Source organism: Pseudophryne corroboree, chromosome 1 (assembly GCF_028390025.1).
Source record: "Pseudophryne corroboree isolate aPseCor3 chromosome 1, aPseCor3.hap2, whole genome shotgun sequence".
Lineage (NCBI taxonomy): Eukaryota > Metazoa > Chordata > Amphibia > Anura > Myobatrachidae > Pseudophryne > Pseudophryne corroboree.
In genome coordinates this window covers 124,041,581-124,063,766 of record NC_086444.1, presented here as the reverse complement: position 1 = coordinate 124,063,766, position 22,186 = coordinate 124,041,581, and the positions used below count along the sequence as shown (strand labels likewise).

Here is a 22,186-nt window from a genome sequence, read left to right as displayed (position 1 = left end):
AAATGGGGATATCTGCCTGCCGCGCTGTGTAAAATGGGGATATCTGCCTGCCGCGCTGTGTAAAATGGGGATACCTGCCTGCTGCACTTTGTAAAATGGGGATACCTGCCTGCGTACTGTGTAAAATGGGGGCACCTGCCTGCGTACTGTGTAAAATGGGGATACCAGCCTTCCGTGCTGTGTAAAATGGGGACACCTGCCTGCCGCGCTGTGTAAAATGGGGACACCTGCCTGCCGCGCTGTGTAATATGGGGACACTTGCCTGCTGTAATGTGTAAAAAGGGGACATTTTTATTTTTTCCGTACTGTGGTGGGTGTGATGATATCAGATGAGGCCATGCCCACTTTAATGAGACCACGCCCATTTTAATCAGGCCACACACCCTTGTCGGGAGCGCGCGCGCCTACGGCGCGCGCATGCTTTTTCTTTTTATGGCTATATGGGGGGGCACACTTTTTTTTTTTTTTTTAGAGCAATAGGGGGGGGGGGGGGGGCGCATCTTGAAATCTCGCACTGGGAGCCAAATTGTCTAGAAACGGCCCTGCACACAGATATGAGTACTCTTTATGTAAAATTGAGTTCTGCTGGTTGAGGACAACGGAGAACAGTCTGGCATTTCACTGTATAAATTAGGGGTGGGCAAAATACGGCCCGCGGGACGGATGCGGCCCGCAAACCAATCCTGCCCGGCCCACTGCCTCCCACCAGCGAGCAATGACAAGCGGCCCGACCAGCTGAGCTGCTTGTCATTGCTCTGCAGTACCTCCAAGCTGCCGGTGCCTGTCTCCCCTGCTGCTGCTGCTGCTGCACGGCGCCTGCGTTGTAGTCTCCTCCTCCCGCCTCCAGAGTTCCCAGTGACAACGGCTGTGTTCAGCCGAAAAGGGGGCGGAGCTACGTGCCGACGAGGGGGCGGGGCTACACGGACCTCAAGGGGCGGAGCTACACGGGTGACGGGACAAGAGCCAGGCTGCTGCAGATCAATCCTTCCTGCACTGCCAGCCAGATCAGTGGAAAAAGTGAGTGAAAGAAAGAAAAGTGTGTGTGTTAGTGTGTGTATCTTTGTGCGGGCAGTGGCGGCAGACTGTTTTTAGGTTGGGGGGGTAGAGATCTTTAGCTCTCGCTGTATCAACCCCTCCTGTGTTCTGTCACTGTGTCACCCCCACCGTGTTCTGTCACCGTGTCACCCCCCCATGTTCTGTCACCGTGTCACCCCCCCCGTGTTCTGTCACCGTTTCACACCCCCGTATTCTGTCACCGTGTCACCCCCCATGTTCTGTCACCGTGTCACCCCCCATGTTCTGTCACCGTGTCACACCCCAGTGTTCTGTCACTGTGTCACCCCACGTTTTGTCACCGTGTCACCCCCCCGTGTTCTGTCACCGTGTCACACCCCAGTGTTCTGTCACTGTGTCACCCCATGTTTTGTCACCGTGTCACCCCCCCTTGTTCTGTCACCGTGTCACACCCCAGTGTTCTGTCACTGTGTCACCCCATGTTTTGTCACCGTGTCACCCCCCCATGTTCTGTCACCATGTCACCCCCACCGTGTTCTGTCACTGTCACCCTAGTGTTCTGTCACCGTGTCACTCCCCCGTGTTCTGTCACTGTGTCACATCCCCGTGTTCTGTCACTGTGTCACACCTTTCCCCAGGGGCCATAATACACTGGATAATTTGCTTGCTGTGCAATGATTATCCCAAATAAAATGTTAATGTGTAAAAGGGGGCTCTACCTGCTGTAATGTGTAAAAGGGGGCTCTACCTTCCGTACTGTGTAAAAAGGGGGCTCTACCGTCCATACTGTGTATAAGGGAGCTCTAACTGCCATAATGTGTGTAAAAGGGGCTCTACCTGGTGTAATGTGTTTAAGTGGCGCTACTGTGTGGCGCAATTTGAGTAATGGAGAATTTTGAGCAGCCCAATATGAATCTATTATTTTTTGGCCATGCCCCTTCCACATGAAGCCACGTCCCTATATTTTTGGCACGTGGGTGGGGGTGGGGGGGAGCTGCTATTTTATGTGTGGCCCTCGGATACTGACAAGAAAGTGTCAAGTGGCCCCTCAGCTGAAATAATTGCCCACCCCTGGTATAAATGAAACCTTTACAAAGGAAAACAATACACTAAAACCATAATTAGCATAATTGCTGTATTAGACTCTGTTCTGATTGTTTGTGTATTTACAGTGTAGTCAAAGAAGATTAAACCTCTTTTAGTGGTAAAATGAAATAGGGCTGTCTCGTGTGCACATTAATGGGTTACACTGCTGCACACGTTGAGGGATAGCAAATAATGACTTCTGCTGTGGGAAGTGTAATGAGATTGCTAATAAACAAGAACATTACAGTACGCAGCAATCACTCTTCATCTGTGCTCATTATCACATGTATTGAGTTGGAAACCTTTTACACAATGGACAGGAGCCTGTGTACATCAAGCTTAGTGAGTGGGCGAGCCAGCTTAAAGCTGCAACCACCTAGGAGAATGAGCAGTGGAAATGGATGATAATGAAGATGAAGATTATAGAGAAGGCGCAGGTATAATTATTTCCCATACTTTGCAGAGATGCTGTAATTATAGAGCACCTGTACTGTATTGATTTCAGAACATAGTACAGCACCCAAACTCTGCACAGAAATTGGAAAGGAGAGTGGAAAAGAACACAGATTTGGAAATCTTTCTTCCAGGCTCTTCGAGCTTCCTGAGATAATAATAGAGACGGAAATAGCTGATTGCTGCTTCATTTGCTTTTCGCAGACAAGTTGTGAAAATGATTTCCTTACTGGCACATAAGCTGTATCTTCCTCATCCAGGAGACTGGTTTCTGCCACCAAAGCTATGGTTATTCATGTAAAAGTAACATCAGAAACCAGTTGGGTTATGCTTCTTCAGGGCCGAAACTAGGATTTTTGACACCCGGGGCAAGGTAGTCATTTGACATCCCCCCCCTCCCCCCCCCCCCCCCCGCCCCCCCGCAAAAAAAAAATAAAAAAATTTCTTTTACAATAAAAAAATAAAAAAATAAATAAAAATAAATAAATAAATGAATAAAAATATTATATATATATATATATATATATCTCTTTCAGAACTTTTTTACCTGAAAAATTGCCTTTTCTAACATAAATTTCATATCCAGGAAAAAGTGTCCCCATTTTACACAGTACGACAGGCAAGTGTCCCCATTCCCCATTTTACACATTGCGGCAGACAGGTGACCCCATTTTACACATTGCGGCAGACAGGTGTCCCCATTTTACACATTGCGGCAGACAAGTGTCCCCATTTTACACATTGCGGCAGGCACGTGTCCCCATTTTACACATTGCGGCAGGCACGTGTCCCCATTTTACACAGTACGCTGGCAAGTGTCCCCATTTTACACATTGCGGCAGGAAAAAGTGTCCCCATTTTACACATTGCGGCAGGCACGTGTCCCCATTTTACACAGTACGCTGGCAAGTGTCCCCATTTTACACATTGCGGCAGGAAAAAGTGTCCCCATTTTACACATTGCGGCAGGCACAGGTCCCCATTTTACACAGTACGCTGGCAAGTGTCCCCATTTTACACATTGCGGCAGGCACAGGTCCCCATTTTACACAGTACGCTGGCAAGTGTCCCCATTTTACACATTGCGGCAGGCACAGGTCCCCATTTTACACAGTACGCTGGCAAGTGTCCCCATTTTACACATTGCGGCAGGAAAAAGTGTCCCCATTTTACACATTGCGGCAGGAAAAAGTGTCCTCATTTTACACATTGCGGCAGGCACAGGTCCCCATTTTACACATTGCGGCAGGCACAGGTCCCCATTTTACACATTGCGGCAGGCACAGGTCCCCATTTTACACATTGCGGCAGGGCAGGTGGTGGAGGGAGAGAGAGAGAGAGAGGGCGGTTAAAATGTTAAAATCATCATGTTAAAATCATCCTCAGCCTCCCGACGCTGTCATTCTTTCTAAGCAGTTTCTGCATCATGTTTCGATAGTGCATACAGTGCCTGCGGAGGACCAGTACAGCCAATGGAGTCAGGAAACAATACGAAGGTATCACGTGATGCAGAAACTGCTTGGAGAGAATGACAGCGCCGGGAGGCTGAGGAGGATTTTAACATGCTTCAGAGCGGTAAGAGGGTTATTAGCGCAGCGTAACATCTTAGTACATCCCGCCCAGAGAGAGGAAGGGAGAGGGGCTGACTTACATTTGAAGCGGTTCTCGCCGCTCTTCAGCCGCCTCTCCCTCCTCGTCTGCGCGGCTCCCCCTTCTCCCTCCTCCGGCGGGGTTTCGTGGAATGACGCGTTTGCGCCGTGACGTCACGACGCAATCGCGTCATTCCGCGAAACCCCGCCCCCCGAGCTGGGCACTCGGGAGAAGGGGGTTTCAAAGTCTAAAAGTGCCACGGCGGGTGTTAGGGGGTCTCGGCGCCCCCTCCAATCCGGCGCCCAGGTCGCCTGCCCCCCTAGCCCCCCCCTAGTTTCGGCCCTGGCTTCTTAGTATGTACTGTACTATATATTATCCATCCGTTGTTTTCCTTTTCCAGATAGATGATACATACTGTACTTTAATGTACTATGGGGGCCATTCCGAGTTGTTCGTAGCTGTGCTAAATTTAGCACAGCTACGATCGTGAACTCAGACATGCAGGGGGACGCCCAGCTCAGGGCTAGTCCGCCCCGCAAGTCAGTGCCGCCCCCCCCCCCCCCGCCCCCGCAGAAGTGCAAAGGCATCGCACAGCGGCGATGCCTCTGCACTTCAAGAGTAGCTCCCGGCCAGCGCAGCTTTAGCGTGCTGGCCGGGAGCTACTCCTCGCTCCCCGGACCGCAGCGGCTGCGTGTGACATCATGCAGCCGCTGCGGGCCACTCCCCGCACGGTCCGGCCATGCCTTCGTTGGCCAAACTGCGCCCACGAAACGGCGCCCAAATGCCGCCGTTTTGCCCCCTCCCGCCCATCGACCGCCTCTGCCTGTTAATCAGGCAGAGGTGATCGTAGTGCAGAAATGGGCGGCCATGCGCCGGCGCAATGCGGCACCGGCACATGTGCGGTTCTGACCCGATTGCTACACTGCGAAAAACTGCAGCGTGTGATTGGGACAGAATGACCCCCAACATTCAACAAACTACCACCCCGCATCGGTATCTTCAACAGAACAGTGGAAAAGGTCATTTCTGGAACCAAAAATAAAAGAGCCTATCTTCTAATGCTCCAATGTAGATTCTCTAGACTAGAGGTGTGCAACCCATAGGTCAGGACGCAAATAGGCCGCAAAATGTATTGAGGCCCCATGCTTATCACATATGTAGCACATTTGACATCTGTCTGAGTACTGGAATAATGGTACACTGATACTTGGGATTACAGAACAATGGTAAACTGGTGCCTGGGGCACAAAACAATTGCACACTGACAGCTGGGGTCCCTTAACAATGTTATACTGATACTTGGAGTATCAGGAATAATGGCACACTCACACTTGGGATCCTGGAGTAATGGCACACTGACACCTGGGAGCCTGGAATAATGGCACACTGACACCTGGGAGCCTGGAATAATGGCACACTAACACTTATGATCCTGAAATAATGGTACACTGATACTTGGGATCCTGGAATAATGGCAAACTGACACCTGGGAGCCTCGAATAATGGTACACTGATATTCGGGATCCTGGAATAATGGCACACTGACACCTGGGATCCTGGAATAATGGCACACTGACACTTAGGATCCTGGAATAATGGCACACTGACACCTGGGATCCTGGAATAATGGCACACTGACACTTAGGATCCTGGAATAATGGCACACTGACACCTGGGATCCTGGAATAATGGCACACTGACACTTAGGATCCTGGAATAATGGCACACTGACACCTGGGATCCTGGAATAATGGTACACTGACACCTGAGATCCTGGAATAATGGCACACTGACACTTGGGGTCCCTAAACAATGTTATACTGATACTTGGAGTATCAGGCATAAGGGTACACTGACACTTGGGATCCTGGAAATAATGGCACATTGACACTTGAGATCATGGAATAATGGCACACTGACACCTGGGATCCTGGAATAATGGCACACTGACACTTGGGATCCTGGAAATAATGGCACATTGACACTTGAGATCATGGAATAATGGCACACTGGCACCTGGGATCCTGTAATAATGGCACACTGACACTCGGGGTCCCTAAACAATGTTATACTGATACTTGGAGTCTTAGGTATAATGGTACACTGGCACTTGGGATCCTGGAATAATGGCACACTGACACTTGGGATCATGGAAAAAATGGCACATTGACACTTGAGATCATGGAATAATGGCACACTGGCACCTGGGATCCTGGAATAATGGCACACTGGCACTTGGGATCCTGGAATAATGGCACACTGGCACTTGGAGTCCCTGGAACAATAACACTAGCAATTAGCATCCTGGACCAATAGCACTAGCATTTAGGGTCCCGCATTTGCACTTATTCAACCTTCCCAGACAAGGTTTTTAATGGATATTGTGTTGTTGTTTTTTTTTTTGCGTGTTCTCCATATTTTAAATAGTGATGTGATGGAATGGCTGCAAACTCACTCCCCCACCTGTCTGTGATTGGCCGTGGACTCCAGTGATGTCACTACAGGGCCAAAATATTCCTGTTTTCGGGTGTTTTCGGTTATCCGGATAATGGATACTCGACCTGTATTTACTGACATTGCTTATGTTTATTTGTGTTTATTAAATTGGATTCAAATGATGCAGGATCCATTTGCGTTAGGCCTAGTACAGTATATGTAACTAAAGCCAGATAAATTTCATTCTTACAGGGTTATTCATCCATCGATTAATGCACATCTCCAATGTTTTGGGGTCTATGCAGAACGGGTCCCGAGATACCACATGCAGGGCCGGTTCTGGGGCTCTGTGCGCCCCGGGCGCCAATAGGGGGGCGTGGATTCGTACAGGGGGCGTGGTCATTTACGCCCCCTGTACAGACTACTGTAGCGCTGAAATGTGCGGTGCGCGATGACGTCATCGCGCACCGCACAGTAAAGGACCTCTCCACAGCGGCCAGCGGCAGCGGGGGGCACAGCAGCAGCGGATCTTGCCCTGGTGCGGCGCCCTCCGGATGGCGTCCTGCTTGCCCGTGGCAAGATCCGCTACTGACCACATGCACTTCCCAACTGTCTCTATTGTGCAGGGCCGTAACTAGGGGGGGGGGGGAAGGGGCTAAGGGGGCATGCACCCCGGGTGTAGGATTTGAGGGGGAGCCAAGGAGTTACAGAGGAGCAGGGTTTTTTTTTTTTTTTTTACTGGCAGTGCTGTGCTGCTCCGGTGAGACAGCAGACAGCTCCCAGGGCAATGTATCTGACCCACCTGTCTGCCCACAGCTGGCTCCAAAGCTGTGCGGGTGAGCTCCAGTACCTGGGATCTCTCCTATGACAGCTTCTGTATTAAACTCTCTTCTTTGCCATGCAGTGCTGCGACTAGCGTGCAGTGCCCCGCACAAGCTTTAGAAGCTCACTGTGCTCCCAGGTAGCAGTATCAACCTCCGCTTTGCCTCCCAGATGGGGGGCATTGGTGTAGCTTATAAGGGGGTGTAGTGCAGTGATGTAGTGTACCATATAGGGTATGTAGTGTAGTAATGTATTGCAGTATATAAGGGCATGTAGTGCACTGATGTGGTGTAGCATATAAGGGGATGTAGCGTAGTGATGTAGTGTAGCATATATGGTATGTAATGCAGTGCATAGGCGCATTTAGGGGGTAATTCCAAGTTGATCGCAGCAGGAATTTTGTTAGCAGTTGGGCAAACCCATGTGCACTGCAGGGGAGGCAGATATAACATGTGCAGAGAGAGTTAGATTTGGGTGGGTTATTTTGTTTCTGTGCAGGGTAAATACTGGCTGCTTTATTTTTACACTGCAAATTAGATTGCAGATTGAACACACCACACCCAAATGTAACTCTCTCTGCACATGTTAAATCTGCCTCCCCTGCAGTGCACATGGGGGTCATTCCGAGTTGTTCGCTCTGTAAAAATCTTCGCATCGCAGCGATTTTCCGCTTAGTGCGCATGCGCAATGTTCGCACTGCGACTGCGCCAAGTAAATTTGCTATGCAGTTAGGAATTTTACTCACGGCTTTTTCATCGTTCTGGCGATCGTAATGTGATTGACAGGAAGTGGGTGTTACTGGGCGGAAACAGGCCGTTTTTATGGGCGTGTGGGAAAAAACGCTACCGTTTCCGGAAAAAACGCAGGAGTGGCTGGAGAAACGGGGGAGTGTCTGGGCGAACGCTGGGTGTGTTTGTGACATCAAACCAGGAACGACAAGCACTGAACTGATCGCAGATGCCGAGTAAGTCTGGAGCTACTCAGAAACTGCTACGAGGTGTGTAATCGCAATATTGCGAATACATGGTTCGCAATTTTAAGAAGCTAAGATTCACTCCCAGTAGGCGGCGGCTTAGCGTGAGCAAATCTGCAAAAATCAGCTTGCGAGCGAACAACTCGGAATGACCCCCATGGTTTTGCCCAACTGCTAACAAAATTCCTGCTGCGATCAATTTCGAATTACCCTCATAGTGTAGTTATGTAGTGCAGTGGATAAGAGAATGTAGTGCAGTGATGAAGTGTTATGTTATAGTGCAATGTAAGAGGACACACAGAGGAGCATATAGTTGAACATTCTGGTGGGGCATGTGACGTATAGGACATTTGAGGCATATAGGGGAATATTGTACAGTAGTATACCTTTTTAGAAAAAAATTGATAATCTGGTTATTTTAGTCTGATAGTTTTTTTTTTTTTTGGGGGGGTGGCACCAAATTACTGCCTTGCAACGGGTGACGAAAATCCTAGTTTTGGCCCTGCATTGTGCTGTGTCCACTGTCAATACACTCCAGTCAGTGGTTGCTTGGCTGTGCTGTCTCCACTGCAACACAGCAGCAGCCACTGACACTCCAGTCAGTGGCTGCTGCTATTTTGTGCTCTGTCCACACCACCAGTGGTGCGCTGCTCAAGGAGAGAGAGACGCGGGCGGCCACAACCCGCCCAGCCATCCCCCATGGTCCTGTGCGCGCCCTCCGCGCCAGCCACGGGAGCGTGATTACATAACAATCATGCTCCCAGCAGGCTGGGAAGGGCAGGCGCGCACAGCGGCGGCGGCTTTGGTGAGTGCACTGAGCGGCGGCCAAGCGGCGGTGGGTACGGCGTACCCGTGGCTAAATTCTTAATGGTACGCCATACCCGTGCATATCTGTCCACTTGCACCGCTGGCCCACACCAAATATAAGTAGTGTGACTCCACAGTGTCATTTGCAAAAAAAGTAAATAAGTAAAAAAAAGTAAAAAAAAAATGTTTTATTGTACAATTGTTTCTCTGACGTCCTAGTGGATGCTGGGTACTCCGTAAGGACCATGGGGAATAGACGGGCTCCGCAGGAGACTGGGCACTCTTTAAAGAAAGATTAGGTACTATGGCCCTCATTCCGAGTTGGTCGGTCGCAAGGCGAATTTAGCAGAGTTGCTCACGCTAAGCCGCCGCCTACTGGGAGTGAATCTTAGCTTCTTAAAATTGCGACCGATGTATTCGCAATATTGCGATTACTAACTACTTAGCAGTTTCAGAGTAGCTCCAGACTTACTCTGCCTGTGCGATCAGTTCAGTGCTTGTCGTTCCTGGTTGACGTCACAAACACACCCAGCGTTCGCCCAGGCACTCCCACCGTTTCCCCGGCCACTCCTGCGTTTTTTCCGGAAACGGTAGCGTTTTCAGCCACACGCCCCTGAAACGCCGTGTTTCCGCCCAGTAACACCCATTTCCTGTCAATCACATTACGATCGCCGGAGCGAAGAAAAAGCCGTGAGTAAAAATACTTTCTTCATAGTAAAGTTACTTGGAGCAGTCGCAGTGCGAACTTTGCGCATGCGTACTAAGCGGATTTTCACTGCGATGCGATGAAAAAGAACGAGCGAACAACTCGGAATGAGGGCCTATATCTGGTGTGCACTGGCTCCTCCCTCTATGCCCCTCCTCCAGACCTCAGTTAGAATCTGTGCCCGGCCAGAGCTGGATGCACTTAGTGGGCTCTCCTGAGCTCACTAAAAAAGAAAGTATTTGTTAGGTTTTTTATTTTCAGTGAGATCTGCTGGCAACAGACTCACTGCTACGTGGGACTTAGGGGAGAGAAGCAAACCTACCTGCTTGCAGCTAGTTTGTGCTTCTAAGGCTACTGGACACCATTAGCTCCAGAGGGATCGAACACAGGGCCCGTCCCCGGAGCCGCGCCGCCGTCCCCCTTGCAGAGCCAGAAGACGGAAGATTCCAGAGAAAATCGGCGGCTGAAGACTCCGGTCTTCAATAAGGTAGCGCACAGCACTGCAGCTGTGCGCCATTGCTCCCACAGCACACCACACGCTCCGGTCACTGATGGGTGCAGGGCGCTGGAGGGGGGGGGCGCCCTGGGCTGCAATTTGTATACCTTACTTGGCAAAATGCACATAATACAGTTCTAAACTGTATATGTGCCTAATCCCCCGCCATAAATATTATTAAAAAAGTGGGAGAAGCCCGCCGCTGAAGGGGCGGGGCTATCTTCCTCAGCACAGCCAGCGCCATTTTCTCTTCACAGCTCCGCTGGAAGGACGCTCCCCAGGCTCTCCCCTGCAGTATACACTACGGAAAGGGTATAAAAGAGAGGGGGGGCACATAAATTTAGGCGCAAATTGTGATAATAAGCAGCTATTGGGGGGAAAATTAACTTTGTACTAGTGTAAATCCCTCTGTTATATAGCGCTCTGGTGTGTGCTGGCATACTCTCTCTCTGTCTCCCCAAAGGACTTTGTGGGGTCCTGTCCTCAGTCAGAGCATTCCCTGTGTGTGTGTGCGGTGTGTCGGTACGGCTGTGTCGACATGTTTGATGAGGACGCTTACGTGGAGGCGTAGCAGGTGCCAATAAGTGTGATGTCGCCCCCTATGGGGCCGACACCTGAGTGGATGGATATGTGGAAGGTATTAACCGACAGTGTCAACTCCTTGCATAAAAGGTTCGATGACGCAGCAGCCTCGGGACAGTCGGCGTCTCAGCCCGCGCCTGCCCAGGCATCTCAGAGGCCATCAGGGGCTCAAAAACGCCCGCTACCTCAGATGGCAGACACAGATGTCGACACGGAGTCTGACTCCAGTGTCGACGAGGATGAGACAAATGTACAATCCACAAGGGCCATCCGATGCATGATTACGGCAATGAAAAATGTGTTGCACATTTCTGACATTAACCCGGTTACCACAAAAAAGGGTATTATGTTTGGGGAGAAAAAGCAGCCAGTGACTTTTCCCCCATCTGATGAGTTAAATGAATTGTGTGAAGAAGCGTGGGGTTCCCCAGATAAGAAACTAGTGATTTCTAAGCGGTTACTAATGGCGTACCCTTTCCCGCCAACGGATAGGTTACGCTGGGAGACATCCCCTAGGGTGGACAAGGCGCTCACATGCTTATCAAAAAAGGTGGCACTGCCGTCTCAGGATACGGCCGCCTTAAAGGAGCCTGCAGATAGAAAGCAGGAGGCTATCCTGAAGTCTGTGTATACACACTCAGGTACTATACTGAGACCTGCTATTGCTTCAGCATGGATGTGTAGTGCTGCAGCAGCATGGTCTGATTCCCTGTCAGATAACATTGATTAACTTGACAGAGACACTATTTTGTTAACCATAGAGCATATTAAAGACGTAGTCTTATATATGAGGGATGCACAGAGGGACATTTGCCTGCTGGCATCTAGAATTAATGCAATGTCCATTTCTGCCAGGAGAGTATTATGGACTCGGCAGTGGACAGGTGATGCTGACTCTAAAAGGCACATGGAGGTTTTGCCTTATAAGGGTGAGGAATTGTTTGGGGACGGTCTCTCGGACCTCGTATCCACAGCAACAGCTGGGAAGTCGACTTTTTTACCTCAGGTTCCCTCACAGCCTAAGAAAGCACCGTATTATCAAGTACAGTCCTTTCGGCCTCAGAAAGGCAAGCGGGTCAGAGGCGCGTCCTTTCTGCCCAGAGGCAGGGGTAGAGGGAAAAAACTGCACCACACAGCCAGTTCCCAGGAACAAAAATCCTCCCCTGCTTCCACTAAGTCCACCGCATGACGCTGGGGCTCCACAGGTGGAGCCAGGTGCGGTGGGGGCCCGTCTCTGGAACTTCAGCGACCAGTGGGTTCGCTCACAGGTGGATCTCTGGGTTCTACAAGTGGTATCTCAGGGATACAAGCTGGAGTTCGAGACGTCTCCCCCTCGCCGTTACCTCAAATCAGCCTTGCCAGCTGCTCCCAAGGAAAGGGAGGTAGTACTGGCGGCAATTCACAAGCTGTACCTCCAGCAGGTGATAATCAAAGTTCCCCTCCTTCAACAGGGACCGGGTTACTATTCCACAATGTTTGTGGTACCGAAACCAGACGGTTCGGTGAGACCCATTCTAAATTTGAAATCCTTGAACACTTATATAAGGAAGTTCAAGTTCAAAATGGAATCGCTCAGGGCGGTTATTGCAAGCCTGGAAGAGGGGGATTATATGGTATCACTGGACATCAAGGATGCTTACCTACATGTCCCCATTTACCCACCTCACCAGGAGTACCTCCGATTTGTGGTACAGGACTGCCATTACCAATTCCAGACGTTGCCGTTTGGTCTGTCCACGGCACCGAGGGTATTAACCAAGGTAATGGCCGAAATGATGATACTCCTTCGAAAGAAGGGAGTTATAATTATCCCGTACTTGGACGATCTCCTTATAAAGGTGAGGTCCAAGGAGCAGTTGTTGGTCGGAGTAGCGCTATCTCAGGAAGTGCTACAACAGCACGGCTGGATTCTGAATATCCCAAAGTCGCAGCTGGTTCCTACAATGCGTCTGCTGTTCTTGGGTATGATTCTAGACACAGAACAGAAGAAGGTGTTTCTCCCGGAGGAGAAGGCCAAGGAGTTGTCATCTCTGGTCAGAGACCTCCTGAAACCAAAACAGGTGTCGGTGCATCACTGCACGCGAGTCCTGGGAAAGATGGTGGCTTCTTACGAAGCAATTCCCTTCGGCAGGTTCCATGCAAGGATCTTTCAGTGGGATCTGTTAGACAAGTGGTCCGGATCGCATCTTCAGATGCATCGGTTGATCACCCTGTCCCCGAGGGCCAGGGTGTCTCTGCTGTGGTGGCTGCAGAGTGCTCATCTTCTCGAGGGCCGCAGATTCGGCATTCAGGACTGGGTCCTGGTGACCACGGATGCAAGCCTCCGAGGTTAGGGGGCAGTCACTCAGGGAAGAAACTTCCAAGGACAATGGTCGAATCAGGAGACTTCCCTACACATAAATATTCTGGAACTAAGGGCCATTTACAATGCCCTAAGTCAAGCAAAACCCCTGCTTCAAAACCAGCCGGTGCTGATTCAGTCAGACAACATCACGGCGGTCGCCCATGTAAACCGACAGGGCGGCACAAGAAGCAGGATGGCAATGGCAGAAGCCACAAGGATTCTCCGATGGGCGGAGAATCACGTGATAGCACTGTCAGCAGTGTTCATTCCGGGAGTGGACAACTGGGAAACAGACTTCCTCAGCAGGCACGACCTCCACCCGGGAGAGTGGGGACTTCATCCAGAAGTTTTCCAGCTGATTGTAAATCGTTGGGAAAGGCCACAGGTGGACATGATGGCGTCCCGCCTCAACAAAAAGCTAAAAAGATATTGCGCCAGGTCAAGGGACCCTCAGGCGATAGCTGTGGACGCTCTAGTGACACCGTGGGTGTACCAATCGGTTTATGTGTTCCCTCCTCTTCCTCTCATACCAAAGGTACTGAGGATAATAAGAAAGAGAGGAGTAAGAACTATACTCATCGTTCCGGATTGGCCAAGAAGAACTTGGTACCCGGAACTACAAGAAATGATCTCAGAGGACCCTTGGCCTCTGCTGCTCCGACAGGACCTGCTGCAGCAGGGGCCCTGTCTGTTCCAAGACTTACCGCGGCTGCGTTTGACGGCATGGCGGTTGAACGCCGGATCCTGATGGAAAAGGGCATTCCGGTTGAAGTCATTCCTACGCTGATAAAAGCTAGGAAGGATGTGACAGCAAAACATTATCACCGCATATGGCGAAAATATGTTGCTTGGTGTGAGGCTATGAAGGCCCCAACAGAGGAATTTCAGCTGGGTCGATTTCTGCACTTCCTACAGTCAGAAGTGACTATGGGCCTAAAATTGGGACCCATAAAAGTCCAGATTTCGGCCCTGTCTATTTTCTTTCAAAAAGAACTGGCTTCACTGCCTGAAGTTCAGACGTTTGTCAAGGGAGTGCTGCATATTCAGCCCCCTTTTGTGCCTCCAGTGGCACCTTGGGATCTCAACGTTGTGTTGGATTTCCTAAAATCACATTGGCTTGAGCCACTTCAGACCGTGGAGTTGAAGTATCTCACGTGGAAAGTGGTCATGCTTTTGGCCTTGGCTTCGGCTAGGCGTGTGTCAGAATTGGCGGCTTTGTCATGTAAAAGCCCCTATCTGATCTTCCATATGGACAGGGCAGAATTGAGGACTCATCCCCAATTTCTCCCTAAGGTGGTATCAGCGTTTCATTTGAACCAACCTATTGTGGTGCCTGCGGCTACTCGGGACTTGGAGGATTCCAAGTTGCTGGACGTAGTCCGGGCCCTGAAAATCTATGTTTCCAGGACGGCTAGAGTCAGGAAAACTGACTCGCTGTTTATCCTGCATGCACCCAACAAGCTGGGTGCTCCTGCTTCTAAGCAGACTATTGCTCGCTGGATCTGTAGCACGATTCAACTTGCACATTCTGCGACTGGACTGCTGCATCCTAAATCAGTAAAAGCCCATTCCACGAGGAAGGTGGGCTCTTATTGGGCGGCTGCTTTACAACTTTGCCGAGCTGCTACCTGGTCGGGATCAAACACGTTTGCAAAATTCTACAAGTTTGATACCCTGGCTGAGGAGGACCTTGAGTTTGCTCATTCGGTGCTGCAGAGTCATCCGCACTCTCCCGCCCGTTTGGGAGCTTTGGTATAATCCCCATGGTCCTTACGGAGTACCCAGCATCCACTAGGACGTCAGAGAAAATAAGAATTTACTCACCGGTAATTCTATTTCTCGTAGTCCGTAGTGGATGCTGGGAGCCCGTCCCAAGTGCGGACTTCTGCAATACTTGTATATAGTTATTGCTTAACTATAGGGTTATTGTTCTGAGCCATCTGTTTAATGAGGCTCAGCTGTTGTTCATACTGTTAACTGGGTATAGTTATCACAAGTTGTACGGTGTGATTGGTGTGGCTGGTATGAGTCTTACCCTGGATTCAAAATCCTTTCCTAGTAATGTCAGCTCTTCCGGGCACAGTTTCCCTAACTGAGGTCTGGAGGAGGGGCATAGAGGGAGGAGCCAGTGCACACCAGATATAGTACCTAATCTTTCTTTAAAGAGTGCCCAGTCTCCTGCGGAGCCCGTCTATTCCCCATGGTCCTTACAGAGTACCCAGCATCCACTACGGACTACGAGAAATAGAATTACCGGTGAGTAAATTCTTATTTTTTGCTGTACATCACTGTGTTTGTTTGCATACATATAATCACTGTGATAAACCACAGAATGAGCTGTCATTTGCAAAAAAAGTAGTAAAAAAAAATTGTTCTATTGTTTGTACTACTTCTTCTGTGTATTGTACCACAGTGCGTTTGTTCACGTACATATAAAAGTGCTGTGGCTCATCGTAGTGTGAGCTGAGCTGCGAATTGTAAAAAAGTAGAAAAAAAATCTATTGTTTGTACTATGTGCGTTCGCTGATATAGATAATGATCAGTTGAGAGAAGAGCAAGTGCAGCAAGCAAATACTAGCACTGCAGCTGCAGCCACCAGTCATTACAATACTAGTCCTTAAATGTAATCTATAAAGCCAATGCCCAAAGGCATACAGAGTTTAAGGGCCTTTTTCAGAGATGACGATTAACGCACATCCCTGATGGGACTTGTTCTGTGCATGTGCAGAATGGGTCTCGTGATTTAGCGCGCAGTTCCCCCAAGCCTCTGCCTGACTGACAGGCAGAGGCATATGGGTAGTGGGTGGGGTGGGGTGGGGTGCGTGGGCATTCCTAGCCACAGTTCCCAGAAATGGGGCCATGTGGCCCCCCATTTTTAGGGAGGAAAGAGTCAGGGGTCTGCATGTCATCACACAGACTTCCTGACCTTGTAGCCCCTACTTCCATTGGTCGCAATGTTGGATGCCAGCTTGCGACGTTGGTCGCAGTGCTGGGATCGCAGCTACATGCAGAAGGCATGTCTTTTACTAAGATGTCTCCTGCATGCCCCTCCTGGAGATCGGACAAAAATACAATGCTGATTGCATGCAGCACAGCTTTTTCGCCCATCTCTGGATCAGGCCCTAAATCAGGGCATCTGAAATAAAAAAAACATTCTACAGTGCTAAAGAAAAAACACCTCTAATAAAGGAAAAGTTTAGTTCAATCAATCCTTTTTTGATTCTTCTCTTATTGTATTTTTGCCGCTAGACCTTACCTCAGTGTCTGAGATGTGAGGGAGTAAAAAATAAGTGAAAATGACTGGCTGCGGGATGTACTAAGCGGAAAATGCGGTAAACCCCTGTTTACCGCATTTTCCTAATGTAGTATCCCCCGGCCGCCAGGTCAGCACTGCGGAGGGGTTCGCCAGCTTTTGCTGGTGATACCCCATAGAAGCCTATGGGCTTCTTTCGGCAGCGCTGTGTGAGGGATCCGGATCCCTCCCAGCATGCCCCACGGCCGCCCAAGTCATTCTGCACATGTGCAGAATGACACAGGGGGACGAAACCCAGAGGTCAGGTAGACGCCAGGGATCGCGAAGCACAGCTCTTATCGGAAGAGCTGTCCTTCGCAATGCTAAGCGCAAATGTAAGTACATATGCGCTTAGCATCGTGACGATGGGCAGCAATGTCACATAGTACATCCCGCCCTGGAAAACCAACACCAAAATCCAAAACCAAAGCACAGGGGTCGGAGCATATTCTTAGATATAACTTGTGCCCCCTCATGTAACTAGTGGTCCTGTGGGTCTCCCCTTATAACTAGTAGCCATGTGTGTCCCCTCATGTAACTAGTGACCCTGAGTGCCCCCTCATATAACTAGTGACCCCGTGTGCCCTTCCTTAAATCCCTCCCTTCCCACACATTATATTTTGAAGGAATGGAAAAATAGGATTTTGGTTACCTACCGGTAAATCCTTTTCTCGTAATCCGTAGATTAGTACCATGGGGTATAGACAGGTCCACCAGGAGCCATTGGCACTTTAAGAGTTTGAGAGTGTGGGCTGGCTCCTCCCTCTATGCCCCTCTTTCCAGACTCAGTCTAGAAACTGTGCCCGAGGAGACGGACATCTTTGAGAGAAGGATTTAACACAGATAGTGGAGAGATTCACACCAGCTCACACATACAAGGCAAACCAAGCTAACTAGCTTGAAACATTCAGCAACTGCTGAAACATTGCTTACCAAGTAACAATGCAGTACATAACTAAACAAAGTACTACCGAACCAAATAACGGTTGCAGGAAAACGAAGCGCTGGGCAGGCGCCCAGCATCCTCTACGGACTACGAAAAAAGGATTTACCGGTAGGTAACCAAAATCCTATTTTCTCTTACGTCCTAGAGGATGCTGGGGTCCACATTAGTACCATGGGGATGTACCAAAGCTCCCAGAACGGGAGGGAGAATGCTGAGGCTCCTTCAGAACTGATTGACTGAACTTCAGATCATCAGAGGCCAAAGTATCGAACTTGTAAAACTTTGCAAACGTGTTCGACCCAGACCAAGTTGCAGCTCGGCAAAGTTGCCCTGCCGAGACACCCCGGGCAGTCGCCCAGGAAGATCCCACCTTACGAATAGAGTGGGCCTTAACAGATTTTGGACACGGCAGCCCTGCCGTAGAATAAGCATGCTGGATAGTGAACCTAATCCAGCGAGAAATAGTCTGCTTAGAAGCAGGACACCCAATTTTCTTGGGGTCATATACAGATGGGTCCATGTTTATCTTGACCTTTAATAGGATTAACTGAGACTGGGCAGTCGGACTTAATCCACTGCTGTAATGACTTGATCCCATGCTGTATTGTATTGCAGCTGAGAACAATAGATGAAGGGTTTATGTTAATAAACCATGTTGTGCCTAGGTGCAGCAAACTAGCCAAGATAACCGTGGACCCATCTGTAGGACAGAGAGTTCAACTTTCTGTGACGAGAAGTTCTCTTCACATATATCTTCAGAGCCCTTACATCATCCAAGGACTTTGATGTAATTGAGGAGTCAGTAGCCACTGGCACAATAGGTTGGTTGATATGAAATGCCGACACAACCTTTGGAAGAAACTGCTGACGTGTCCGGAGCTCAGCTCTATCTTCGTGGAAGACAGGATAAAGCCCCAAATTTGGACACGCGTCTAGCAATAGCTAAGGCCAACAACGTGACCGCGTTCCATGTAAGAAATTTGACCTCAACCTCCTGTAGAGGCTCAAACCAATCTGACTGGAGGAACTGCAACACCATGTTAAGGTCCCAAGGCACAGTAGGCGGTACAAAGGGATGTTGGATGTGCAGAACTCCCTTCAAAAAAGTCTGAACCTCAGGGAGGGCAGCCAATTGTTTCTGGAAGAAAATGGACAGGGCCAAAATCTGGACCTTCACAGATACCAACCTTAGGCCCATATCCACACCTGCTTGCAGGAAGAGGAGAAAACGTCCAAGTTGAAACTCCCCCGTAGGAAACTTCTTGGATTCACACCAAGAGACATGTTTCTTCCAAATACGATGGTAATGTTTAGACGTTACCTCTTTCCTGCCCTGTATCAGGGTAGGAATGACCTACTTCGGAATGCCCTTCTGAGCAAGTATCAGGCGCTCAACTTCCATGCCGTCAAACATAGCCGCGTTAAGTTTTGATAGGCGAACGGCCCCTGCTGCAGCAGGTCCTCCCGAAGAGGAAGAAGCCTCGGTTCTTCTTGCAGTAGATTCAGAAGGTCCGCGTACCAAACCCTTCTCGGCCAGTCTGGAGCAATGAGGATCGCTTGAACCCTTGTTCTCCTTATGAGCTTTAGGATTCTTGGGATGAGTGGGAGTGGTGGAAACACGTACACTTACTGGAACACCCACGGAGACACCAGGGCGTCCACTGCCACTGCTTGTGGGTCCCTCGACCTGGAACAATAACGCCAAAGCTTCTTGTTGAGACGAGAGGCCATCATGTCTATTTGGGGTAATCCCCAAAGGTCTGTTATTTTCTTGAACACCTCCGGATGGAGACCCCACTCCCCTGGATGGAGATCGTGTCTGCTGAGGAAGTCTGCTTCCCAGTTGTCTACTCCCGGAATGAAGATGGCTGACAGCGCCAACGCGTGTTTTTCTGTCCAGAGGAGTGTTCTTGTCACCTCTGACATTGCCGCTCTGCTCTTCATTCTGCCCTGTCGGTTTATGTAAGCCACTGTTGTTATGTTGTCCGACTGCACTTGAATGGCCCGATTTCTTAGAAGAGGGGCCGCCTGAAGAAGACTGTTGTAGGCGGCTTTTAGATCCAGGATGATGATGTGCAGGCCGGCTTCCAGGCTTGACCACCGTCCCTGGAAAGTTACTCTTTGAGTGACTGCTCCCCAGCTCCGAAGGCTCGCATCCGTGGTTAGAAGGACCCATTCCTGAATCCTGAACCTGCGGCCCTCCAGAAGGAGAGGTAATTGTAACCACCAGAGGAGTGAAATCCTGGCCTTCGGCGACAGACAAATTCTCTGGTGCATGTGGAGATGAGATCCCGACCACTTGTCCAGAAGATCCAGTTGGAAGGTCAGAGCGTAGAACCTCCCGTACTGGAGAGCCTCGTAAGAGGCCACCATCTTTCCAAACAGGCGAATGCATTGATGAACCGACACCTGGGCTGGCTTCAGGACATCCCGGACCATAGTTTGTATCACCAACGTCTTTTCCTGTGGAAGAAACACCTTCTGCACTTCTGTGTCCAGGATCATTCCCAGAAAGGAGAACCTCTGGGATGGTTCCAAATGTGACTTTGGAAGGTTCAGAATCCAACCATGACTCTTGAGGAGGTGTGTTGTGAGAACAATGGACTGCAGCAGCTTCTCCTTGGACGATGCATTTATCAGCAGATCGTCCAGATATGGAATGATGTTCACCCCTTGTTTGCAGAGGAGAACCATCATCTCTGCCATCACCTTGGTAAACACCATTGATGCTGTGGAGAGGCCGAATGGCAGGGCCTGGAACTGGAAATTACAGTCCCGCAATGCGAAACAGAGATAAGCCTGATGCGGCAGCCATATCGGAATGTGGAGGTACGCATCCTTGATATCCAGGGATACCAGGAATTCCCCCTCTTCCAGACCTGATACCCTGAGAGACTCCATCTTGAACTTGAACTCCTTTAGAAAGAGGTTCAATGATTTTAGGTTCAGAATGGGCCTGACTGAACCATCCGGTTTCGGTACCACGAAAAGGTTCAAATAGTAACCTGTGGCCTGCGCAGGAGGAGGAACTGGCACAATGACCTGTGCCTTCACCAACTTTTGGACAGCTTGTTGTAGTACAGTACTGTCTGCCAACAGAGCTGGTAAGCCTGATTTGAAAAAACGATGAGGAGGGAGACTTTGAAATTCCAGCCTGTATCCCTCAGATACAATATCTATCACCCAGGGATCCAGGCCAGACGATACCCAGACGTGACTGAAGTGTCAGAGTCTCTCTCCCACCGGCCCCACCTCCAGGCCACGCAGTCCACCGTCGTGCGGAGGACTTTGGCGTACCTGAATCAGGCTTTTGTTCCTGGGAACCTGCAGTGGCAGGTTTCTTGGACTTAACTCAACCTCCCCTAAAGAAGGTATTGGATGGTCTGGCCTTTCTAGGCTTGTTAGGCCGAAAGGACTGTGTTGCAGATGAAGAGAAGGATTTCTTTGGAGCAGGTGCTGCTGAGGGAAGAAACGGAGACTTACCCGCTGTAGCCGTGGATATCCACGCGTCTAGAGCTTCCCCAAAGAGAGCCTGAGCTGTATAGGGTAGGGACTCCACACTTTTTCTGGATTCCACGTCAGCTGACCACTGGCGCAGCCACAGTCCCGGACGAGCTGAAACAGACATGGAAGATATTCCCGCAGCCATGGAACCCAGGTCTTTCATGGACTCTACCATAAAACCTACTGAATCATGTATGTTGCGTAAACATAATGCAACATCATCCTTATCCATCGTATCCAAATCCTCAAGTAAGGTAGCCGACCACTTTACTATAGCCTTTGCAATCCATGCACTAGCAATAGTGGGACGTAATTAGAGATGTGCACCGGAAATTTTTCGGGTTTTGTGTTTTGGTTTTGGATTCGGTTCCGCGGCTGTGTTTTCGATTCGGACGCATTTTGGCAAAACCTCCCTGAAATTTTTTTGTCGGATTCGGGTGTGTTTTGGATTCGGGTGTTTTTTTTCAAAAACCCCTCAAAAACAGCTTAAATCATAGAATTTGGGGGTAATTTTGATCCTATAGTATTATTAACCTCAATAACCATAATTTCCACTCATTTCCAGTCTATTCTGAACACCTCACACCTCACAATGTTATTTTTAGTCCTAAAATTTGCACCGAGCTCGCTGGATGACTAAGCTAAGTGACCCAAGTGGGCGGCACAAACACCTGGCCCATCTAGGAGTGGCACTGCAGTGTCAGACAGGATGGCACTTAAAAAAATAGTCCCCAAACAGCACATGATGCAAAGAAAAGAGAAAAAGAGGTGCACTGTGGTAGCTGGATGGCTAAGCTAAGTGATACAAGTGGGCGGCACAAACACCTGGCCCATCTAGGAGTGGCACTGCAGTGTCAGACAGGATGGCACTTAAAAAAATTGTCCCCAAACATCACATGATACAAAGATAAATAAATAAAAAAGAGGTGCAAGATGGAATTGTCCTTGAGCCCTCCCACCCACCCTTATGTTGTATAAACAGGACATGCACACTTTAAAAAAACCATCATTTCAGCGAAAGGGTCTGCCACACCACTGTGGCTGAAATGACTGGTTGGTTTGGGCCCCCACCAAAAAAAGAAGCAATCAATCTCTCCTTGCTCAAACTGGCTCTACAGAGGCAAGATGTCGACCT

General features: G+C 49.5%; 1 long non-coding RNA gene across 1 annotated transcript in view; it reads left to right on the top strand.

Annotated features, from left to right (window-relative positions):
* The first annotated feature begins 944 nt into the window (after positions 1 to 944).
* LOC134983123 (uncharacterized) overlaps positions 945 to 22,186 on the top strand; it is a 169,033-nt gene continuing 147,791 nt past the window's right edge. The window contains exons 1-2 of the long non-coding RNA XR_010191648.1: positions 945 to 1,017; positions 3,992 to 4,128. This is a non-coding gene — a long non-coding RNA (uncharacterized LOC134983123). The remainder of the gene's footprint in view (positions 1,018 to 3,991; positions 4,129 to 22,186) is intronic.